The following is a 26,569-nucleotide window of genomic DNA, read 5'->3' on the forward strand; positions in this document are numbered from 1 at the left end:
TACCGCTGTGTATTTATGGCCTGGTACCACCGCTAGGTACCATAGCCTATTATGTCTCGCTGCCTGCCTCATTGACTGCCTGCTGCCACACAATCATCCTCCTCCTGCTGCTGCTGCTGAATTTACCTCCTGCTGTCTGTGTGTTTCCACTGCCAGGGAGCACATACAATGGTGCTTCCACCATGCGCCACCAGCTATTTATTACGCTAAAAAAAAGCTGCATTTCTTTAAAAAAACGAAAAAAATATATATACTTTTTAATACTTTGTGATATTATTTTTAGAGGTGTCCGGGTTGAAAACTGTGTTGTCCCAGTTGTGTATTGGACATGATGTGGGCTTCATGACCGCTGTCTGGAACCTCATGCTGTGTATTTACGGCCTGGTACCACCGCTAGGTACCACAGCCTATTATGTCTCGCTGCCTGCCTCATTGACTGCCTGCTGCCACACAATCATCCTCCTCCTGCTGCTGCTGCTGAATTTACCTCCTGCTGTCTGTGTGTTTCCACTGCCAGGGAGCACATACAATGGCGCTTCCACCATGCGCCACCAGCTATTTATTACGCTCAAAAATAGCTGCATTTCTTTAAAAAAACGAAAAAAATATATATACTTTTTAATACTTTGTGATATTATTTTAAGAGGTGTCCGGGTTGAAAACTGTGTTGTCCCAGTTGTGTATTGAACACGATGTGGCCTTCACGACCGCTGTCTGGAACCTCATGCTGTGTATTTACGGCCTGGTACCACCGCTAGGTACCACAGCCTATTATGTCTCGCTGCCTGCCTCATTGACTGCCTGCTGCCACACAATCATCCTTCTCCTGCTGCTGCTGCTGCTGAATTTACCTCCTGCTGTCTGTGTGTTTCCACTGCCAGGGAGCACATACAATGGCGCTTCCACCATGCGCCACCAGCTATTTATTACGCTCAAAAATAGCTGCATTTCTTTAAAAAAAATATATAGAAGAGAAATAAGTGAAGAAGACGATATAGAAGAAGAAGAAGAAGAAGAAGAAGAAGAAATAGAAAAATAATAATAATAAGAAGATATAGAAAAAGAAGAAGAAGAAATAGAAAAATAATAATAATAAGAAGATATAGAAAAAGAAGATATAGAAAAAGAAGATATAGAAGAAGAAGATGAAGAAGAAGATGAAGAAGAAGCAGATGAAGAAGAAGAAGATGAAGAAGAAGAAGAAGATGAAGAAGATGAAGAAGAAGATGAAGAAGAAGAAGAAGATGATGAAGAAGAAGAAGAAGAAGATGAAGAAGAAGAAGATGATGAAGAAGAAGAAGAAGATGAAGAAGAAGAAGATATAGAAGAAGAAGAAGAAGATATAGAAGATAAAGAAGAAGAAGAAGAAGTATATACAGTACTGAACAGAATTTTGGACACAACTTCTCTTTCCACCTTTTTTTTTTTTTTAAAGGAACATCCCCACATAATCACTTGCTGTTGTTACTTGGAAAAAAAGATGTTTCTTGCATCATTCACCCCCAAAACAAGTGTTGGAAGCTATTTAAGGCCAATTCGAATAGTCAGCTTGAATAATGAGCTCGAATACCGACTCGAATAGTGAGCTCGAATTCCGAGGTCGAATCGAATAGTAAAAAATATTCGACTCGAATATTCGACCGAACTCGAATAATTTACTATTCGAATTCGACCTAACTCGAATAATAAAAAGGGGTATCCGAGCATCACTAATGCCAATAAGGAGGTGCACACAAAACACATGGTAGAATTACCATCACTTCCTCATGCAGCACCGCATGTATGCCAGTAGAGCGACTTGCAGTACTAGAGTAGCATGACCGTTGCTATGGTAACACAGGTTACTAACGATAATACTGTTGGTTATGCACATTACTATAGCTACTCCAGTATGGCAAGTTACGCTGCTCCAGTACCACGAATTGCGCTACTGGCGCTCACACTTGCGACTTCTGCTGACAAGGCACTTTACATCGGTTCATATAATGTCTCATAAGTTTTCAAAGAGTATGACGTTTTATTGTAAGCAATGCATTTTGTCCAATAGGAGATTTGTGTTTGATAAGATAATCACAATACACAAGAAGAAAATAACCTTGCGCTGGAGGGGAATTCCTATCTCGTCAGCTGCGTGTAGGATCGAGGGATCCCTCCAACCCTCAACTTCCAAATCAATTAGTATATAAAAAAAGATCTAACACGCGCTATATAAAAAATACCGTACTCTTTATTTTAATTTTTAGTATCTATTCAATAAAACTTCTTAGTAGAAACAGAGAAGGAAGGTGTTTCCTAAACTCACTCAATCATACTACAACATCCTCACATCCACACCATAGAAGGGCCCTTCTAAAAAATGTAATGCAAAAAAATTTGTCAAAATGTGTAAAAATTGTAAATACAGTTAATGAATAGAGGGACAAGTTATCCCTTTATTTGTAAAGTGGGCAGCACAAATGATAAAAAATAAATGTCAATCTGTTTAATAGGAGGCAGTTTCTTCTTTCTGATGGCTTTCCGTGCTGTAAACACTAGATCCACCCCTCTCACAAGAATACTGTCCACTTTGTCATACCAAATGCCGACCAACTTCCTCAATCAATAAAAAGCAAGCACTTCAGAACATATCCAGTATTCCACAAAGGCTCTGCACTTACAGTTCAATAATGTAATTCCACAGGTGCTTCTTACCGCTTCCAGTTTCCTCAATCTTCCACACAGCTACAAGTCCTTAGCTGTACGCTATTCGGCTGTGTGTTGACTGCGTTCCACGCTAGTCTGTGAGTGCGGTCTACGTCACTTCCGTGTTGGAAAACACAATGATCCGCCCGCCGCACCTCCGTCCCGCTGACTCTCGCTCAGTTTGATATTCGGGTGACGTCACCGCTCCGGGATCGCGTGGACTTAGTTACTAGGTGACTGCTGTGCGCTTCTGTAGTACACCTATAATCCACGCTCTCCCCCAATCTATTCGAGCTAGAGAAGAAAAACCTCTACGCATTTCAGCCACTTAACGGTGGCCTTCTTCAGGAGGGGTTCGCTAGTTTGAAGCTGCAGCCATTTTCAATACCTTTATACTCCTCACCAAATTGTCCGTCCACCATATTGGAGAGGTCATAGGTCAAAGTCCATGGGGTGGTATTCATTTATGTTTTATTTCTTTATCCAGATCGTAGTGGTCACTTTGTATTACTGGCACTAGTGTAATACAGATCTTTATATATAAATATATATAATAATAATGAAATTAAAAAATAAAATGGACAATGAAATTAAAATGAATTAAAATAAATTCAAATAATTAAAATAAATTAAAATAAATTAAGTGAGTGAAAATAAATGAACAGATGTGAAATGTATAAATGATAATCTGTACTTTGATTTTTTTTATAGTACCAGGAACTTTATATGTATCCACTCTCACAAACTCTTACACACACTATGTTTCCATCCCCCATTCAATATATTTTAGGTCTTCTAGGATCCATGTCTCTACTTCCCCAAATCCAGACGTACATACCTAGTATCATAATCTAATTATCCCCAACCTCATCTTCCAAAAAATACAAACATCTCCATTTCGCTATTTAAACCCCTTGGGATCAAGGTATCCAGTTGAAAAATCCACCTTGACTCACACCGCGACATTTCTCCTCCCCTCCCACTTTGTTTAATAATTTCAAGGCCAAAAAATATAGTTCCCCTCACACTACCCCATGTTCCTCTTTATAATGTTTGGATAGAGGGTGTCCCTCATTTCTCTTCTTTATATTATTAAAATGTCCCCCCACCCTGCTCTGTAATGACCTCTTAGTTCTACCAATGTACCTTTTCTGACATGGGCAATAATCACAATACAGTTCGCACCTCTACTGATGGTGCAGTGTTCTTGATTTTATTACAGAGAATGTAAATATGACTATCATTAAAGAGAGCTTTGCTACTTTACACTGATTTGGAAATATCTGACCAAGACCATAACCATAACCAGGAGCACATTTTTTAAATCTATTTATGACAATGGGTTTTCATTGGCCCATGTTGAGATTTGTGAAAGGGCAGTAATGAGAGTTCCTGAGCTCTGCAATCACTGTGGTTGGTCTCTGTGTTCCAGCAAAGTGGGAAAAGAGTCGCAGCCGGACACTTCTGTGACAGCCAGATTATCTTGACCAGCCCTGCTGAGTGCTGCCCAGGAGTCGGGACCCACCACAGAAATTAACACTACTACACCTTTTGAACTGGAACACCTTGGCCAGCACTGCCAGATGTCAGCATCAGCAATCATGATCAGCCATCACCGTAGGTTTCTTTCATGAAGAACTGGGTCATAACTGCTGAACCTTCTCCTCCCTCTGCCCCCCCCCCCCATGTCTCTTTAGGGATGACAGATGATTGAAAAATGTGACTGGTGGCGCTTTAGTATTGCAGGCTTGGCTCTTGGCTTTTGGACATTATCCCCCCCCCCCCATCCTTTCAGAACCTGTATGAGCCGAAACCAATTCTGGGTACAACCCCCCTGTTTGTACTTGGAGCAATAAATGATTCTGATTCTGATAAAAAGATGATCATATATTTGCCTGTCCACCTATGGCCCACATAAAGCCTGCAGAACATATGCAAGGACTGATGGACAAACACAGCAGCAAGTGACAAACACCAGTGAGGATTGGAACAGCATCGTTTTGAACTGTCGCTGCTAAGGAGAAAGGACAGCAGAAAAGCCATCAGGAATCTTTGGAGTCTCAGATAAATATCAGTTGTCTGAAAAAAAATCCATCTTGGACAACCACTTTTTTTAATACCAGGTTATGAGTTTAGAAGGGGCCTGTACAGACTTCATATACAGTAGTTGCCCAGTCTGACTATTTAGCTATGTATACACAGTACATTTGACAGTGAAATGACCATTTATGATTATTTCAGGTGATAGTCTACTATGTATACAAGTGTACTTCAACATTGAAAACCTTCACTTCAGAAATCCCCTGAACTGGAAAATGTTTGGACAATTGCTGTTGTACTCCTTGTAGTTGTTGTCTGCAAGGTGCCTGAAGCTCATTCTTCCCTATCTATCCCCACTGGACAGTCCATGCTGCTCAGCAGAAAGCCTACCAAGCATGTCCAGTACAGTGACTGTGGGCAAACTGTCTCCAGAAACAATCATGAAAGCTCATTTCAGGTAACAAATATCCACTTTCACATGATGTTCATACACAACCTAGATATCAGCAAGTAATGTACTAAACAGATGTACTTTTACCTTCAGAGTTTACTGGATCCAGGGTCTGTCATTATGGTCATTGAATTACCAGTTTTCTGCCAATTATCTCCATAATCATTCATCCATCTAACAGGTCACATGCACTTGCATTGTTTGCAAATGCCAAGATTACTCATTAGAGAGTTGTGTACCATTTATGTTTAACTATGAAGTGACTGCAGCATTTCATGAGGCTAATCTGTCAGTATTTCATTTTACTTTTCTTTTATTAAAAGTGCTTAGATAAATACATTACTTTATTCTACACAAAAATAATTATATAATTATACTGTCAGAATCTGTTCTGCTGGCCTTGATTCCCTGGACAGTTTGTTGGTTTCCTATGCAGGTTTTCCTATGCAGTCCAGGGAAAAGAGGCCTTTTTGTCAGTTTGCAAGATTCGGGAGGCTTGCTGCTGTATTGACTGATTTGCATCCACTTAGCTTGCAATCTGCTTGTCTGCTTCCTTTAAAGGTTTTCAGTATAAATGTCACTTCCTCCCAGAATTCCTTGCTCGTCATAGTTTCTGTTTAGTGAGACTAACCTCAGAGCCTCAGCCTCTTGGTATCTTGTTGCTAATATATTCTAGCGTAGTTAATTCTTGGGGAGTGCATTTTGCACTCCTACTAGTGCAGTCAGTTTTGTGTATTATTTGTACTGCCTAGTCTTGTCTTGTCTTTTCCTGTCCTTGCGATTGCATGATCTCCTGCGGTGGCTGATAGTGAATCATTCAGTCCTGTTCCTAGATCGCATTCGCCCTAGCTCTAGAGGTGGTGGATCTTTCTTGTCTGTGTCTTGGAGTATAACCTTGGCAGCGTTTGCTACTGGTTACTCCTTTAGTCTGTTTGGTCTGGAACGAACCCTTGCTGTTGTCTGGTGTTAGGCAACCGATTAGCAAGCGTTCCCGCTATCTGTTTGTCTTTGTTTTCCGTGTTCATTTGTTAGTCAGGGTTGGTACTTTTTGTCACTGTTGCGCTTAACGTGCGGTGACTGTGTTATTAATGCGCGTGTCACTGTTGCGCATAACGTGCGGTGACCATGTTTAGTTAGTTAATTTGTTATTTTCCTTAGCGTTCGGATTGTGGTTGTTTGCTGTGTCTTCCATTACTCATTCATGCTCTGTCTGTTCTCAGTCTTCAAAAGATTTAAGACGCTGAACTCTGAAACCAGAGATGATTTTATATCGGAGTGTTCGAGATTTCTGGCGAATCCTGAATTTCAGGCCACTGAAATTACCACTTGGGGTGCTCAGATTGCTTACAATCTTCTCCAAGGGGATCTGTTTGTGTGGGCTGATAAATGGGCTAAACACTGGAATCTGATACATAACCCTTGCAGATTTCTTGCTCATTTATTTTCTTGTAAACTTGAAATTCCTATGCCACGCTATTTCAATGAGTTTTTTCCTACAGTGCAAACTGCTGATCCAATTGGTTCATGCAGCACCACTCAGTCATTACCATATTTCAATGAGTTGATGGCTCAATCTGTTGATCCAGTAATTTCCTGCAAAACTATTCAGTTCGCAAGAGAAAGTTCCAAAGGTTCTTTTTCATCTGGCCAGCAGCAATCTAAAGCTGTAAAGATTAAAAAGAAAAAGTCTAAGAAACGTACTCACCTGAAAGAGACGCTTCCTGTAGCTGTTACAAGTGAAAAGTATGCTCCAGTAAAATCTGGTGGAAGTTTTCAGCCTGAATTTACCAACACATCTGAATGTGATATAGGCAGTCTCATTTGCTATATTAAAGGTGTAAAAAGTTATCTTTATGTTCCTGACCCCAATCCGTATGAGTGTTTTTTGGATACAGGTTTGTGGGAGCCTCCATTTGCTTCCTGGGAAATCGGGGCTCTGATTGAAGAGTTTGACACTGATTGGAAGTCGTTTTGTCATTTCTATTTCGGAAAGGATGAGGTGTGTTTAAATGCCTGTATTGACTCTATGCGCACCTTGATTGAATCTGGTGAGTGTGACGAGCATTTGGTGAATCCGGTGATTTGTGTGTGGCAAACGATGTTGTCTGAACTACATACACACCAATCAGTTAACTCCTGTAAAAACACATTGTCAGCGGGCGATTTTTCCAATTTCCCTGAGGTGAAGCAAGTAAATTTGGAGTGTGTTTCATTCCCCAAAGCAACAGAATGTGTGAATTCTGAAAGTCTGTTTCCCATGGCAACTGCTTGTGTGGAGTTTGAATCTGTGCGATCTGATGCCTTTATCTCAGGTGTTCCTGCAAATTATGATCAAAATGAATATGTTATTTTTGCCAAAGATATATGGGTTCCCTCATCAAATAAAAACAGATCTTTCCCCCCCCCAGTACTCTTTTAAGATCTTCCATTTATGAACTTGCTATGGGGAAAATTCCTAAACGATGCAACTTTAAGAACAATGTTAATGTGCCAATTAAATTTCCTCGTGTTTCTGTCTCAACTTCTTCTGCAAAGAAACCTATGCCTCACTCTGTTGACATCTGTGAAAACACACTGTCAGATGAAAATTGTTCCAATTTTCCTGTCCTTGACATTCCGCAATTTGGTCCACAGATTTCGTAACCTTGTTCTTTAGAAGTTTCAGCTCCACAACCCAAGGCGATGTGGGATCCGCAAATTTTGCATTCTGACTCCCCTGATTCGACATTGTTGGCCGAGTTTAAGGGTGATACAGAGCTTTGTTTGTGCGAACCTGATACTGAGGAATCTTTGTTTTTTCCAGAAAATATTTCTGTGAGCTTGCCCTGTACCATGAATGAAACAATGTTGTCCAGCCAAATTGACATTTGTGAATCCCTTTTTTGCTCTACAGAAAGTACTGACTTTACTTCCTGTACTCTGTATGAGTCAATAGTGCCTGGTATAAAATCTCCAGCAGAGAGTTTAGAAGCTCTTTTTGGTGTTGCAGTTATACTCACCTGTTTTTCTGCCATTCTGGAATTTAAGTCAAGTTTGACTGCTATGCAGGATTCTGTGTTTAGTGAAACTAAAGTCAGGGAGTCAGGGTCTGTTCCAGCAGATATTCCTGTGCAGTTAACCTGTGTGCAGTCTGTTCATGTGAATAAAATTCAGTGTGTTGTAGAACCATTTCTAAAGCATCAGTCCTGTCCTCTGAATGTATTTGACGTTTTGCCCTGTAACATGGATAGTTCAGAATCATTGATGAGTTTACCAGTAAACTTAGGAATTTGTGCTCCTGAAGTTTTAGTTGATGTGTTGGAGGTCTCTAAGTTCCTGCCTAAGGGTGCAGAGCTTTTAAGATATGATTCCTGCCCCCTAAGTCCCTCTGAAGTAATGCCCACTTCAGTAGGCATCGCTATCATGCTGACTACTTTTGCAGCTCTTTTGGAGCTTCAGTCATGTGTAGTCAATGATGAGTTTTTGTTGGATACAGTTGTAGTCACAGAGACTCCTGAGTCTGATTCCGAGTCTCCTTTTGAAAGTCCAGTACCTGTGACCACTGGTCATGATGATTTTTTGTCTTGCTCTGAATCTGGTCTGGCTATGTCGGTTTCTGAGGTCTACAGTCCCTCAGCATGCCCAGTGGTTGCTCTTGTTCCAGTGTGCCCAGATGTTTTCTGTGATCCAGTGTGCCCAGAGGTACCCTCTGTGTTTATGTGCTCTGATGTCCCCCTGGTGGTGTCTTGTCCAGAAGGCATCGGTGGTGCCACATGCCTTAATACGGTTCTAATTCCTAAAAACTCTGTTTGTGGTACTTTGGACTGGTCCAATAATGAGTATTATGCTGGAGAAGACCGTTGTAGTGGGCACAACTCTGAAGGTTTGAGGTTCTTTGGACTTGACCTGGGGGACTGGGTGTATCATGCCAAGGCTCTCGGTGGGCATTGTTCTGGTATTCGCGGTGCTCATGGGTGTCACTTTGTAACTTGTTGTACTGGTGGGAATGGCTTTTAGGGTTCTGGGGCTAATTGTTTCCGTCATGGTTTAGTCAGTTCAGGAAGCATGCCTGGTTGGTCTACCCCAGCCGTTCTGAATCATCTTTTTGATTGTTTTGGGGCAAGGAGAGTCTTCTGTTTTGAAAAGGGGGGGGGGGGGTAATGTCAGAATCCGTCCTGCTGACCTTGATTCCCTGGACAGTTTGTTGGTTTCCTATGCAGGTTGCATAGTTCAGTCCAGGGAAAAGAGGCCTTTTTGTCAGTTTGCAAGATTCGGGAGGCTTGCTGCTGTATTGACTGATTTGCATCCACTTAGCTTGCAATCTGCTTGTCTGCTTCCTTTGAAGGTTTTCAGTATAAATGTCACTTCCTCCCAGAATTCCTTGCTCGTCATAGTTTCTGTTTAGTGAGACTAACCTCAGAGCCTCAGCCTCTTGGTATCTTGTTGCTAATATATTCTAGCGTAGTTAATTCTTGGGGAGTGCATTTTGCACTCCTACTAGTGCAGTCAGTTTTGTGTATTATTTGTACTGCCTAGTCTTGTCTTGTCTTTTCCTGTCCTTGCGATTGCACGATCTCCTGCGGTGGCTGATAGTGAATCATTCAGTCCTGTTCCTAGATCGCATTCGCCCTAGCTCTAGAGGTGGTGGATCTTTCTTGTCTGTGTCTTGGAGTATAACCTTGGCAGCGGTTGCTACTGGTTACTCCTTCAGTCTGTTTGGTCTGGAACGAACGCTTGCTTTTGTCTGGTGTTAGGCAACCGATTAGCAAGCGTTCCCGCTATCTGTTTGTCTTTGTTTTCCGTGTTCATTTGTTAGTCAGGGTTGGTACTTTTTGTCACTGTTGCGCTTAACGTGCGGTGACCGTGATATTAACGCGCTTGTCACTGTTGCGCATAACGTGCAGTGACCACGTTTAGTTAGTTCATTTATTATTTTCCTTGGCGTTCGGATTGTGGTTGTTCGCTGTGTCTTCCATTACTCATTCATGCTCTGTCTGTTCTCAGTCTTGTGTTGCGGATAGCAATCGCCTCTCTTGCGATTGGCTTTCTCACTCTGGTCTGTTCTGTTGTGATATGTTTACCGTCGCCGGGTGGCGAATAGATTGGTAGACATTCATATAGTCTGTCTCTGTTCTTGCTCTCTTCTGAGTTGCTACCTTGTTTATATTGCCCAGTGTTGCTTCATCATGCAATTTCAATCCGGCATCTGTGGATGTACAGAGGACTTGTTCCTCTGTACTCCACAGCTCCACCTGCTGGTTGGAATTCCTCTCTACAAATATATACTGGGTACTCTGCTTCTGTGATTGTGGGGATTTCCATCTGCTTCAGTGCACTTGGTGTGCGCTGACTGTGGAAATCGCCCACAGATCATTACATATACACTGAAGTACACTTCATAATAGAGAGGAGTAAAGCAATCTGTACAGTCAGGAAGAATAGACATTTGAGGTCCATAAAGTGGTGAGGTCTCACAGGGGAGGGTGAGTGTCTGTGTGCTGTACGTACTTTTCTTAGTATGAGTTTAGGTTCTCTTTCATAAAAGCATACACTATCTGTCTATCTCTATTGTGGTCATTGTACAACTGGTGGTAAGGTTGCGTAATGTGTCTGCTATCACTCTTCTGAATCTAAACCCCTTCTTGTCATGGTCTTTGGTGGAATTCCTGAATCAGAAGATTAGCTCCAGTCCGCAATACTTCGACTCTGGTTGAAGTAAGCTTGACACATTTGCAGTGGAAAGACAGAAAGCAACTAATACGTATACAGACACCACCACTGTATGCACAACACAAAGATGTCACCAACATATCTCTCCGACTAAAAATGCAGGAGACCTCCATTTTCAGAACAGTTCAGCTGGTCACATTGGACCTCAATCTGGAGAGGATTTTTGCTGCTTTGTTGTGGCAATTAGAACACTGAATATTCAATATACACCATTGGTCAAAAGTCTTAGAGCACCCCAAGTTTTTCATTTTTTCAACTTTCTTTTTATAGAAAATAACAAGTGGGGATAAAAAAACATCAACCAGAAATTGGTAGAGTACAGCAATGAAAGACAATGTATTGCTTAATACTAATCAAAGTACATGGTGCAATAGTAACAAAACTGACAAAAAAGGCAAGGCATACAAATAGCAGGGGATCAATAAACTCTACAGCAAGGAAATGTTGAGGCAAACAGCTTGTAGGCACTTATGGGGTGGAGAAGGGAACAATAGTTTTATTTGGGGGAAAAAGAGGGGAGTGATAGCCAGAGTACCAGCATCGTGTGCATTAGAGGTCTCTGTTCTGGGCAGGGGCCAATTAAACAAGTATTGAGAAATTTGGCAGGTATATTTGATAAAAAGAGGGTGATCTCTTCAAGGATATAGATCTCCTTGATCTTCAATATCAATGCTCTTCTAGGAGAGGAGGAGACTTCCAAGATTTAGCTAAGACCGCCTTAGCAGCATTACACACTTGACTTATGAAGAGTTTAGATGACTTTGGCGTGGCTCCCATTTGAGGTATACCGATGGGTTAGCGGAACTTGGTAATATACCTCCTCCCATTCATCCCTCTATCTACCCTGCGAAATTAACATATGGCACAGGGATAAGGAGAGGGCATGAATTGCTCCCCTTTGCTTTAGATTTTTGACACAAAACAGTAGAAAATGTATCGGGAGGTGCTTCACTTATGTGTGTAGAAGGATCCCCTTTTCCTTCTTTTTAATAAAGGTCTATGGGATAAAGGTTGCAAAGATGAAGCCCTCATTAATGTCATCAAAGAAATTGTACCCAGTCTGTAAATCCATCTGGCCTCTACTTGTAAGAGCTGTTTATTGATGTCCGCTTTTCATGGTCCCATTACTCTGTATTCTCCAGAACTGGCTAGTGTGTTTGTTATTTGAGTGGACCTCCCTATAATGTCATGCAAGGGAGGCCTCTCTCCTGTAGATCAGTAAATACTACTGGATAATTTTGTAAACTGGCTCCTATAGATCTATTCCATTTTTTTCCTGCTTATGACATTTCTGTCCGCAGAGGTTTCCTTAAACAAGCTTGTTTTCTTCTCTATTCTTTACTGCTTACTGAAAAAGGGAAGCCCAGTAAAAGGCTCTCTTCTTTTACACATAAATGTAGAAGTCTGGAGAGAAGTGACGTTATGGAACCATGATAAGTTCCAGGTAATTCCCTCACTAGCATACAGCCTCTTCGATCCAGATAACCTTTGTAGTCAACTTGAGTATTTTCACTCCACATTTACAGCAATCAGAGCAATGTGTTGCTTCCCCTGGAAATGCTACAAATGAATTAAAGAGGAACTGTAGTGAAAATAACCTAATGAATAACATTGCTCATTTTTTGCAATATTAATTTTTAAATTATTTACTATTTAGTCAGTGTTTGTCCATTGAAAAATATTTCCTCTCTCTGATTGACATTCTGATACTTATTCTGTAATATTTATCACAGGTGGCAACATATTTAGTCCTGACAAGTGCAGCGCAATGGGCGGAATGTTCATTTACTGAGGGTTCTGAAGCCAGCACAAAATATACTCAGTCTCCCAGAATGTTCTGGAGGAGAATTTTGCCTGAATCACATGATTCAGACAGCTTCTTCCTACGGGTGGCGCCAGGCTAAAACCAGAAGTGCTATGAGAGAGGAGACTCGCCCGCCCGCCATTCATGGAGAGAGAGAGAGAAGGACTGTCTCTGACTGAGACACACAGACAATCAGCACAGCAGCTAGCCTGGGAGCAATAGGGAGGAGCCAATGCCTCTGCTGAAGGAGGAGGGAAACCTGCGGCCACTGGGAGACTGGCCCAGAATGATGCAGCAGGAGGAGGGGGTGAGTGTGTGTGTGCCGGTGAGAGAGCCAGGCAGCCAGCCAGCCAGGCAGCACCACAGTGCCTGAGGTCTCTGCAAGTTGGAGAGATGGAGAGTGGAAGGATTGGTTGGAAGCTTGACAGTAAGATTGGGGTGGGGGGGGGGACGGAGCCGGCGGCGGTGTCCTCATCCCCGTAATGTTTGCTTCAGGCAGTAAATAGTCCCGAACCAGCCCTGTAAACAGCCTAGACTATACATCACTGGGCAAGTGGGGCTGCATAACAAAATACAGCAAATTATAGATACAGGAAGTGTTTCTAATGCTAAAACCAGGAGAATTAACACAAAAGTGGGTATCCTGATTAATTCACTACAGTCGACTACATGTCACTACACTACCTTTGTTACCGTAATTACAATTGACAATCCTCCTGTTGCCATTATAAAGGGTTTTTGAACAGTTATTTATATCGCTATTGCTGGCTCAATGGTTTTCAAAATTTGAATTCTAGCAATGTCATGACATTGCCTGTGACTTTTTATGTAAGATGATGCCGATTGGGAAACTGATTATTGCTTTAGGTTTTGATATCTACGGTAATCTTCAGGTTACATGTAATCAACAATCTTGAAATCGGGAAAAAGAAGTTAATAAACAAACCACCACAGGGATGTGTTATACCTACTGAGGAGTTCAAACATGAATAAGCAAAAGTGTAAAGCTGACTTTACTATAGAATTTCATAGCAGCAAATGTTTTACTAATAAGCCAGCCATATGCTGTGAGCGAGGCAGCTGTCTAGTATCATATCAGTTACCACACAGGAATCCTGACAGACATGAAAACTGTAATTCCAGTCATACTCTGTTTCAAATTTTAATTTCTAAAATTCAGTTTTTTCTTTTTTCCCTTTAGGTCTTTCATACAGTTATGAAGAACTAATCATGAAGATGGATTTCTTGCAGAAAACTGTGACTGCTGTAGAAGTGACTTTAGTGACACACGGCTTTATATTTACTTTAGTGTGCCAGTGGAGCTTTGTTTACCTGTTCTGCTGCTGAGATGATTCTGACAGAGTGATGGCCATGTTACTGAACTAGTAGATGCACTCTGAACTATGAATATTAAAGGGTTGGGTAAATTGGGCACCAGGCTAGCTGACAATTATCTAATTGGCTGTTGCATACTCAATATTGTACAGGGGCACAGCTATTGTATAGCTGAGCCCCAGATATTGTTTCTTCAGATATTACGTTGTGTTGCTCCCCAATTGCAGCCTTCTCTTTCATATGCAGCATACCCTATTTCATGTGCAGGTGTCCCCTTGGGCTCCAAAAACCCAAGGCCTGGACCTTTGTGACCATTCTAGAAATCCGGCCATGCTATTGTCACAGCAGATAAGGCTGTCATAATTATCATCTGTATCCTGGACTCTACAACAACTGACTGGTCTGTGATCGGCATATACAGTAATGATTGGCATATATGTGCAAAGCAGCCAGTTGTTGTAATGTTCAGGACACAGATGATAATTGCAGCAACATGCTGTAACAGGAGAAGTGAGAGATGACCTGTGGTGGTGGTGGTGGGGGGGGGGGGGGGGGGGTCCAGGACTCATATTGGGCATTGATCTTCTGATCCTGCATGGTTTAGAAATGTTGCAGAAGCTGACGAGAGAGATAGTCCGGCAGGCAGGAGGCTGTGTGTCAAAATCAGAGACACACATTCAAATAACACGCTGCTGGGATAAAAAGGGTGCGGGGCAGCCAGGCACACTACAGACAACAGCATGATCCTGTGTGCTGCATGCATGATTCACTGGCTGCTTGTGCAGTGTCTTGAACAGCACTCTGATTTGGGGGGGGGGGGGGGGGGGCACAGCAATCACCAGGGGAGGGGGGGAGGGTGCTGTGCTTTTCCTGGCCTGAGGCAGTACGTGAAAGGCAAAGGTGGGCCCGGCCAGGGGTGTGTCTGATTTTACCGCTGTGTGAGTGACAGCTAGGAAGAGCAAAGGCTATTAGCAGCTACTGACTGTTGTTAAATCATCTTCCACGGGGTTGAGTATTTTGCCACCCGGGGTACCCCCCACAGGTATGCCACTCTCCAGACCCCTTGTGAGTCAGTGACTCAGATTCAACATCACAGCAAAGCATGTAGCATTTTTCAAAAGAAGTCAGCAAAGTCATAGGGCTGTCCTTACTGCTCATGCTAGTGAAAGTGTATGTGTTCTACACTCTCTGGCGCACAGAAAGTAACAAGTACTTCCAGGAACAGTTTTAGTGAAGGTGGTGATATCTTATTTGTAAAGTGTGGAATATGAACCTTGTAAATGATAAGGTACCAGGATTGATTAATGCCCTCCAAGCCCTGACTATTGCAAAAAATAGCACCAACAATTTTACTAATCATTAACTGATTTCATTTTCCTTGGTCATGTATAAGAGTCATAGAGTACACAGCACTGAAGGCACGTAGTGGATTGCTTGTCAACAAACGCACACAAACATATCTATCTGGATAAACAGTACTTTGGCCTTTTCTCTCACAGCACTCGCATGCCAACATATAATAATTTACTTAAGGAAAACTTTCACCTCATTTGCTAAGTAAGATGATTGTAGCCATGTTAGGGCACTGATAGCAATAAAAGCACTGTGAGGGCCTGAATTACACATTTACTTATCCTCTGTGCCAGCTTGTGGGATGTGAGCGGTTGTGAGTGAATTGGCTTGGTTTAATATAACACCAAGGCATTCGATTTGTAATGGATTCAGCTAAAATTTGAGTTTGAAACATTACTGAATGCATAACAGCTCCTCTCTTCCAATACTGCATGTTTGCTTATTGGCTGATTGCACCACTGTGCTTCGATACTGGAAAGTACCATTGTGAGGATGAGAATCTGTTAGGCGCTTTAGCGGTGGAAACTGTGTGTGGTGTTTTCTCCTCCTCTATATGCAGTATAAAAAAAACCTAAGAACTGTATGTTTTATAGGATTAGCTTTCAGAAGAATCACTACCTTCATCAGATCTCAAGATCAGTTCTTGAATATACCCAATGCTGCAAGACTTTATTGACCTTGCTTTATGTGTTTGCACACTTTCCTCTGGTACTCATGTCCAGGGCTGTGTCAAACATCCTTGACTCCCAGAGGGTAATTGGAGAATAATCAATGTGCCCTCTGATCGATATCATCTACCATAATCACTGAATAGCTGATTTAAAGGGAAACTTTGTTTTACAACACTGAGCATGTGGTTTGCAGAAGGAAAGTTAAATGGTTTTTCTACTTTTCATAGATGTGGTTTTCTGAGACTGAATACATACACTTCCAAATTTACACTGAGCGGCATAGCCACACAGTCATGGGTTTCAATGCAGGTTTTACAGTTTGTAAGAAGAGGAAAGAGAACATTTTGGTAATGATTAGCACTGTTCACAGCACTGAGGGAGGTGACCATTACCACTATAGCACTAATGATAATGCAGAACAGCCATTGGTTGACCTTCTGATCCAGGAGCTCAGGTGCTCAGAACCCTCCTCTCTTCTTTCTATTAGCATGCACCTGTTCACTTTTCAAAATATTTTGCAAAAAATGAAGAACTGTTTAGTAGAGCAGGAAGCATTCTAAAAAGCCACAAATACGTTTAATTTGAAGTAAACAGCTGTGGTGTTGTCTTTATTGAAAAAAAAGATCCAATAATACAGCTGCATATGGCAAAAGTAAGTGAATCATGCTCTCAGTACTTGGCTTGACTCACTAACGCAGAAATAACTAACAATAATTGTAGCAACTGATGAACAGTCCTGTAACTTGACTCAGAGAAGTTTTAGCCAGCCACTGGACTAAACAAATTGGTTGCCCGCAAGTGTATTGGCATATTACAGAGAACAACAAATCAGAGAATTGGCTCTTGGGTGAGCCAATTCTCTGATTTGTTGTTCTCTATATTTATCGTTGGCAGGTTACATGAAAAAATTAGTGTCATATGGATGATTATCAAATATTTCATGGTTTTTGCTCCCATTCAATTTTAGGCCTCCTTTTTTGAGTAATTAAAATACATATATTGGCATATTACCCTGATTGATGCCTCATTTGTGTACTTGCCACATTTGTTTGCCCTGAAGAAGAAGCTTGCATGCCCCAAAATGTTGGCTTAGTGTCTGCATGAATAAAATATATAAAAACTGAGGAAGTGCCAGCCTTGTTGTATCATATGCTTAATTAGATAAAGGTCAGAACTTTGACTTGACCATTCCAAGACATTCACTTTATCCTTCTTTTGGTGTAATGACTGATGTTTTTAGGATCATTAACTTGCACCATGACCCAATGTCTCTTGATGTCTTGAAAGTGTCCCCTAGAATTCTATGGTATAGTTCAGAAGTCATTGTTCCACACCCAGATGCAGAAAAATGGTCCCAAACCAGCACACTCTATACCAACATCTTTCAAAGTACTACAACAAGAGAGTGTGTGCATCACTCTCCAAGTGAAATCTGATATATCTGGTTGCAAACTTGGCCTGATTGGCTTAATTAAGAGACATTGCTCATGCAAATTTGCATTTGCGTTCGCTTGGCAGAATATGCAGGGTCTTAAAACGAATTACACTGCAAAATTTTGCCCAGCGGGGATTAGTCTGCGCAACATTTAGCACTTTAACAGGTCCGCTGCGGGTAGGCCCCCCATGCACCTGTGAACCAGGCAGCTGCACAAGCAAAGCTCCAAACCCTCTCACTGCTTGGAAACCCTGTAGCTGCACCCCGGGGGAGGCTGAGAAGTGCAGATGACCCACCCTAGTGTGGCCACTGCATGGAAGAGCTGTCCACACCCGCCTCCTAAAGGATAGGTACCGACCTTCCATCTGTATCGTATTGAATCTGCATAATGAGCATGACTTGGGAGCACCACATAAAAGGGGAGCAAATCAGAGGCCTCCCCATGCTGGTTAAAACTCTAACCCCTGAGGGGGGGGCGGGGGACTGGCGCAGACGGATCACCCAGAGAGGGCCATCCACCGCCCACCTCCAAAGGAAAGAAATACAACAATAATCACCAAGTGAAACCTGATATACCTGGCTGCAAACTTGGCCTGATTGGCTCAATTAAGAGGCATTGCTCATGTAAATTTGCATTTTCTTTCACTTGCCAGAATATGCAGGGTCTTACAACCAATTACACTGCAAAATTTTGGGATTAGTCCGCACAACATTCTAATGTCGCCTGCACAAACAGAGTTTCAAGCCCTCTTACTGCTTGGAAACCCTGTAGCTGCACGCTGGGTGGGGGGAGGCTGAGAAGTACAGGCGACCCCCACCCAAGTGTGGCCACCGCCTGGAAGAGCCGTCCACGCCCACCTCCCAAATGTTTCAAAGATGGGATAAGGTTCTTATGTTGAAATGTTTTTCTTTTTCCAAATGTAATGTTCCTCATTTACGTTAAACTCTATTTTGGTTTCTTCCATCCACAAAACATTCTTCCAGTATCCTCCTGGTTTGTCCACATGTAGATAGTCAGCAATATTTGGGGAAAAGCAGTGGCTTTCTTCTTGCTATCCTGCTATACATACCGATTGCTGTTGCTGCACCGATTGCTGTCTATCAGCACTGGCAGCAGTGCTGATGGACAGAGTAGTGACTTAGGAACAGGAGTGACACAACTTAAAGCAATGCCTGTATGGGCCACATTCAGATTTTTTTTCTACATTTTTTTTTTCATTTTTTACTCAGCAGAAATTAGGTCTGAGTGTTTAACTAATCACACACATACCCACCTGCACTTAATTTTGATGGTGTCCCATTACAAAATGCATATGTGTTTTGTTAGCTATGTGTTTTTGCAGTATTTTCATGGACTGCTCTAATGGATATGTCCAGTGGGTACCAAGTAAAAGGAAACTATCTATCTGGTGGTTGGAATGCTTCTTAGAGAAAGATCACAGCCTAATATAATTGGGCGCCTTAAGTGTGATGAATGAGACGCACCTTCAAGGTGAGCCTGGAACATTCTGTTAGCACTGCGTAGAAAGAAAAACAGATTTGGTCTAACATAAACACCCGGGGAAAATGGTGCAGTACTATAAATATTTACATTAAAGTAAACCTTAAGAAGCCATGAACATGGCTGCTTCACTGAAGACAATGAAAAGCAACAAACTGTATAACAAGTAGTGTGTTACATGTGTCTCCCATGGTTAAAAAGCTTTTAAAAGAGCGGTAATGCTGGGACAAAACTGTTATCAAAATGTGAAAACTGCCAAGTGAAGCAGTGCAGATTCCCACAATGCATTGTGCTATTGCTTTGTCACACCAGTTTAAATAACATTATGCAGACCCCTTATCTGAGACGTTCATACAGTGTGTCAGGCTGGACAACAGCCAGTCATTGAGTGCATGGGACATTTCCCAGCATCTTATTCTTACTCTGAGGCAAGGTGGTTGCAAAAATGGAAGATTTTTGCTCCAAAAGTGTTAATTGCTCTCCCATAGGCCTCTTTTCCATAAGCAGCTGAAGGCAGGCTAGTATTATTATTATTATTATTTTTATTTATATAGTGCCAACATCTTCCTTAGTACTATACATAATACTAAAACATACAATAATGAGGAGCATAGAAACATGAGCAGTTAAACACACTGGACAGTCAGAATAACCAGCGGCACAAGTACAAATACAAACAACTCATGTGTAGTTTGAAAACGTTGCCAATTCTGGTGCATGTTCATTTGATGAAATACACAGAAACAGCGACTACAAGGGGGAGGTCCCTTCCCTTGCGAGCTTACAATCTAGAGAGCAGTAGGTTGGAGACATTGGGGAAAAAGACAAAGGAGTGAATGTAAAATTCTAGCCATAACAAATTATAATAATTTCATAAAGTATAATAATTGTATAAATGTTAAAGGGATGTGACAAAGAATGAGAAAGGGCCAGTGGAATCAGTGAATGTACTGGTGGTGGTGAAGTAATGATGAGGTTTCGGAATCAGAATTATACTGCATTAAACAGGGCTGTTGTCTGAGGGAGATACTGTTCCTGTACCTTGAAGTTTTTGTTACAACTGACTGGTATCACACTCCTGAAAACAGAGGTTGGAAGATAGAGTAGGCAGGGTGAGAGGCAATCTTGGTCATTCTCTTTTTGCACCTGCTTGTGTAAAGGTCCTGCAGGGAAAGCAGACAGTCTCCCACTATGAGAGCAGTCAGCAGGCAATCAATATCAGTCCCGATACTGACCAAAAACGATAGTAACCATGGTGGACCTTCTCCTCCCCCTTCTGCAGAGTAGCAATATTTATCTGCCCCAGTTTGCTTTGGCAGAAAAGGAACAAGATGAAATGTGTCCCAAGGCAAGGCCTTCACTTCCCCATAGTCTTTTTGGTAAGTTGAGCTGGCAGGCGGTGTTTTACTAGCCACACGAGGGGGTTTGGATTCCAAGAGGGGCCCCGTGGCAATTTTGCTGAGGGGGTCACATGGGTGGTTGCTGCACCCCATCTGAAACTGACAATATTTTGACCAGAAACACTGTCACTGGTGTGTATCTCTGGATGGGAAGGCAGTGTGCTGTCATTCTTGTACTACTTACAATGATTCACATTTGAAAGGGCCACAAATAATGACAAGGAGGGCTGCATTTGGCCCGCGGGCCTTGTGTTTAACACCTGTGATTTAAAGGGACCCTAATCTCTGCTCAGAATCACAATTGGTATTTGCCTGGGGTTTCCTCCTGCCCCCCGTAACCCGAGAGTTCCCCCGGCATCCTCTCCTGGTCCCGATTAACGGAGACACCTGGGGGACCAGGAGAGGAGACAGGAGGACGCCGGGGGACTTCACGGGCTACGGGGGGCTGGAGGAAGCCCCAGGTAAGTCCAAATTGTGATTCTGAGCAGAGTTTAGGGCCCCTTTAAATCACAGGTGACAATAAACAAAATGGGCAATGTCTTTTTTTTATTATAATCTGATATGGAAGAGTATTCTATACTTGAGGACTATCACATGATTCAAGCAGCAAATGCATTCCTCTGCTGTATGTTATGATGTCATCATGTAGCAATCCAGCTAAAGATACAGAGAGAGCTGTCAAGCTTATCTGCTTTTTCTCTTATCACCTGTTAAAGTGGCATTTCCTATGTCATCAGCCAGTGGCACATTCTGTAACCTACTAGCTGCAACTAGGCCTTTCCTTTTACAATGATTGGACTCAACAGCAAATGCAAATCATTTTCATTTAACTGCTCTGAGTCACTTCATGTAAACTTCACTTGAACTTCACTGACTTGATTCTTTCAATGCCTAATTCTCTGACAAAATGTTTATTACACACAGAATGTGAAATGTTTTTAAAAAAGGATGTAAAGTTAACAAGCCATCAAAATAAAATAAAGCATACTGTTCAGATGCATGTAAAAGTCAGATGTGACAGGAATATTGGTCATGTGGTTTGGTTCAGTCAGAGCAGAATAGAATCCATATTCATTGTTATTTCAGTGGGCTTGATGGATTATCCCATACTGCCCTGGTCTAATAGCCAGCAGCTGGAGACAGGCAATTTACACTGGCATCCATCCTGATGGCAGGCAAGGTACTGGATGCCTTATCACTTGATGTATGCTCCGGCCAGGTCTTATGGAAAGCAGGCATGTGAACTCCCAGTATACATTGTACTTTTGCATTGTAACTGGATAATCAGATAGTATTTCTGCTGAGGAGACAGGTTAGCCAGCTCAGAGCAGGTGAAAATCCTCTATCGCCTATGTCCCACCAGCTTCTTTACCCATCTCGCTCTGCTGTTTGCCTGATACACGTGCTGCTTGTTCTTTTGCCAGATGGGCGGTCAGCGAGGGCGATTGGCGGCCAAGGACCCTTCAATCAAGATTTAAAGGAGAAGAAGAAGTAAAAGAAGAAAGAAGTGACAGATGAAAAACAGAAGAGTATTTTTTCCACTAACATTTTTATTACTCTGTTGTTATACAAATATTTATGTACTAATTGGTGCAAATAGGATATTTAATAAATGTTCAGTTTGACAAAAGGAACTCACATGTGCACGCACCCCTTTTTAATCTCTAAATGGAGGGGTTTTAAATGGCTAAATAGGTATAGGGTACAAAGTGACTCTCTATACCTATTTACCTGGTGGTCCCAGATTCTGCTATAAGATCCCAGGACATATGCACCCTTACCTCCTCCTGGGCACCAGAGGTAGGGAAGAGCCACTTGCCCATGTCATGGACAATGGCTCTGTAGGAGAGGGGGAGGCTGTGTAGCCCCTCTCTTACAGAGCCTCCCAAATCATGCACCATGTGGGCTAGTATGGCTAGTAGGGCGAAGTATCATGCAGGTTGACATCCTAACTCTACCAGCCTGGATGACAAGAGGTTAATGAAAACTGTGGAGGGATGGGCTACGTTCTTTAAAAAAAATGAAAAAACTTTCTTTAACACCTTGTCACCCATGCAGGCTGGTATAGCCAGGATAGCTGAGTCAATCTGCAACGACGGGTGCACGCGCTTCTCCAGGGAGAGCGAGGCAAGCAGCTGTGTCATGTTGATGAAGGACAGTTCAACAGCACAAATACCTTTCTCCACATTGCTTGGGATACAGGTCTATTGCTTTCTGAGTTATGCTCTTGACGCTCAGACATTGTCTTGTTGCAGCTGGCAAATTAATTTGCAGGTAAATCCTGAGAGATGTGAGGTGATCAGAAGCTTGCACAAACTTTGAGCTTCTTATCACCTCAAAATGCATACAACCCATGATGAGGAATGCTGAGAAAGAGGCCTATAATGGGAGGGATAGGGCTCCAGTTCTCATCATCACTCCAATTAAATTAGGTTCACTTAAACAGTGGCCAGTGTTGGAAGGGTCATATAGAAGTAACATTATAAAAAGTGCCAACCAGATTTTGTTAAATTTAGCCACAGAGTCATCAAATATCACTCTCTGTTTGTTTCAGACCATTGCATAATCTATCCTTGACTTTACCTGGTCAGAATTGAGTGTGGAGGTCTTCCAGGAACTATATTGTATTTCAAACACATTCAACATTTAAGAATAATATGGAGGAATCAAAAAAAGAAAAAAACAACTTATAATAGGACAGAGATTGCAAAAGGTCAGACACACTTGTCATTTCTGTTTCAATATTTTTATTGAAATTTTAAATGCAATTACAGACTTGAATGGTCGCAGACCAATATAACAGAAAGACATTGAACAAGTGTTTTATAGTCCATCAGTTTAAATTGGAAGCCTCGTTAGGTTTGCACATGGCGACTCTTCTAATAATAACATCATAAATCAGCAAGGCATAGCATAGCACACATGTCATATCTTATAGACCATTTCTAGGGGCCATAGCTCTGAAAACTAGAGAAAAGAAAGAAGGGGGAAAGAATGAGAGTCAAAGTAGGAAAGTGAAAGAGGGGAGGGAAGGAGAAGACTGGGGGCTGGGTGAAGAGCTTGGGAGGGAAGGGAGGGAGGGGGAGGCAGATGAGGAGTTGGAGGACTTTAAATTCTACCCTACAGGCCAATAGCGGCCTGGTGCTCAAGAGGTTATAACAAAAATTGTGCCAAGGTTCCCATATTTTGTTAAATTTGTCTACTTTGCCCTCCAGAATCGCTGCCATCTTTTCCTGGATCATATATCACGTCCCCCTACTTTTAACCTCCTCAAAGGAGACAAATTGAGTTCTCCAGGCCCGGGCTATGCTTTGCTTAGCTGCTATAAAGACAAAATGGGCCAATGCTCGCTAAGATCAATTCAAGGAGACCATCTCAAAATGCAATAGTGCTATCCAAGGATCTCTCGAAATAGTAACCTTAAATAACTAACCAAGCATTCTGAAGACTTTAGTCTAAAATCTCACACTTGTCATTTCTTAAAGGACTTACGAGGCCAGTTTAAAAAAAAAAAAAACCCTACAGGAAACGGCCTGTTACGTGGATCTAGAGCTGTGCAGCCGCACTCGTGGCCATGCGGTCTGCGCAGCCGCGGCCAGCTCCGGCAGCCATCTTTCTGTAGGCTGGAGAGCCCGACCCAGGCAGTGCGGTCGGGGGCGGTTCGGGGGGCTACTGAGCGGCAAGGACCCGGCAAAACGGCACGGAGGGCGCGGACGGCATTACAAACGGATGCAGATATCTAACCTTTTTTTTTTTAAACTGGCCTCGTAAGTCCTTTAAAGAGAACTCAGTTGACATTTTGGTCAAAAGTTTAATACTTACATAAGGAGAGGAAATCCTCGGGATCCCCATCCGTCATTGGTGCCCAGGACCACCCTGTATGCCGTGGCTGTGCTCTGCTTCATGCACAATCGAGCACTGCTACTGTGCAGCCGCATCGAACGTGTTCCTGCCTGCACAGTAACATGGAGCCACTCGTGGGTGCCAAAATCTTTAGTCCTGTCAGGTGATCTCTGGTCTCCCAGAATGCTTTTTGAAGAGAATTTTGCATATCTAAACAGCCTAGGCTAAGCATCACTGGAAGGGCAGGGTTAGATTCCAATATTACAGATATAGGAAGTGTTACTAATGCTGAAAACAGGAAAATTACCATAAAAGTGGGTATCGGAATAATTGACTGCGTTGTACTGCATGTAACTACAGTGCCTCTTTAAGTTTATATTTAAACTCTTGAAAATTATAGTATCTTTGTAAAATGGGTATTTCTTGTTGTGCCCCTTGACTCCCTTGGAGTCCTGTGATTGGATATCTTCCCATGTACAAAAATTGGCTTAAAATGAAAACCTTACTATCTACACTACGGAGTCTTTATGACCAGCAACTGACATCATTGTCATGACGGTGTCAGTGCTGGACGAGGGCCTGTGTGCATGAAGAGGTAATGATGTAAAACTTTGGTGATGCCTTGCTTCCTTTTCCTAACGGAATACTTATTATTTTAGAAGTATTTCTTATTTTTTTTTTCCACTAGATAATCTTCAGTTAAGACTATCTTGCTTTGAGCCATCTTGGCCAGAAATCTACTGTGCGCACAGCTGCCCTTCCCTCCCCCATCTACCTTGTTTAGCAAAATGATGATGAACAACAAATGAGCTAGCATTGTGGTTTTTTGTCTCTTAATTCATTTCCATTTCATCGCACAGAATTTTGGAAAATTACAACCATCACAATTACTTAATTTTACAGTTAAGAGGATGGCAAGCTACACATGCCGTATGTTATATTTCCTGGTAGAATTTCATTTTGTTTTAGCTAACTTGTGTAATCAGTATGCCATAGATCCAGTTCAGCCTTATCTATTTCTGGATGTGGTAAGTGTCAATGTTTTTGCAGCTGTATTTTAAACTGCAAATCTCGATTTTTTAAGGGGAATGAAACTGCAAGAGGAAGCAGCATATAAAAGTAAAGTTTTCTTTTCTGCGGCGCTGTTATTTTTACACCTAGATCTTAATTAAACCTGAAAAAAATGAAGTGTTACCACAATAAATTGTTACCTATCTCAGCAGAAGTGCAGAAGTTGTTGACTTTGGAAACACAATTTAATTTTTAGAAATTTCAGGAGCCAGTTAATATGTTGGCGATATTGCTGAACACTTCATCCCATCATACGCTGTGCAGGAAAGAAAACAGAAAGTGTGAGGGGTTTTATTAGGCGGAATAATATCTTTGTAAACAATGTAAGGAAACCTAGGCTCACACAAAAACCGCATGGTTAATGGATTTTATTCACCATTACCTGGACTCATAGCAAACTTTGACTTCCAAGTCAGATATCTGAGCCTTGACATCCTGTCCATGAAGGAACACATGTTTAGAAAAGCAAAACATAGCAGTGTGCTGTAAAAATGTAATGTAATATTATATAATAATAATACAATGTGATAAATTATATGTTTAAATTCCATATAAATTTTACTGTGGAAGGCAAACACATTGGTGATTTATAAAGGATCACCATGGTGATTTATAAAGGATTTATAAAGGATGAGGATGATTCCACTACAGCACTTGCGGTTTGCATAAATCCCAAATGCGTTGCATGCAGCAATTTGAAGCGGTTATGAGGCGTTCCTTCAAAGCTCCTAGCAAATGGCTCCATAGATTTGTGATTTCTAGTGGGTCCCAGGTCTTACCAGAAGCCAATGTCCTTTTGTTCTTGTGTACAGACCCTTAGATAAAAAGCTCTTTGTCCAAGCTTTTATATTATCCTTGCATGTACTTCAATCTAATCAGGTCATCTCTCAGTCACCTTTTTTTTCAAGCTAAATTGGCCCAGTTCGTCTTATGACAGGTACACAATCGATAGAAAAATCGATAGAAATTCATGTCATGTTGACACATGTAAGAAGGAATAAACATCCTTGAAATTGCTTTTGGTGTGCTAGCCAACCTTGGACTTTTGTTGTACTATACTGATGTGGCTTTGCATCCAGGCTATGCACTCAACCCTGTACGGCAAGATGTGCCTCTCCCAAACCTACTACTGCATTGAAGTCCTTCTCCAAGTCTGATGTTTCTAGCTGTATGCCATTTATTTTATATGATGCTTTGTCGCTGGCAAAACCAAGGCTCATAACCTTACACTTAACAACATTCAACTTCATCTGCAATATAGACAAACAAAAATG

The sequence above is a fragment of the Hyperolius riggenbachi genome, chromosome 3, assembly GCF_040937935.1.
Source record: "Hyperolius riggenbachi isolate aHypRig1 chromosome 3, aHypRig1.pri, whole genome shotgun sequence".
Taxonomy (NCBI): Eukaryota; Metazoa; Chordata; class Amphibia; order Anura; family Hyperoliidae; genus Hyperolius; species Hyperolius riggenbachi.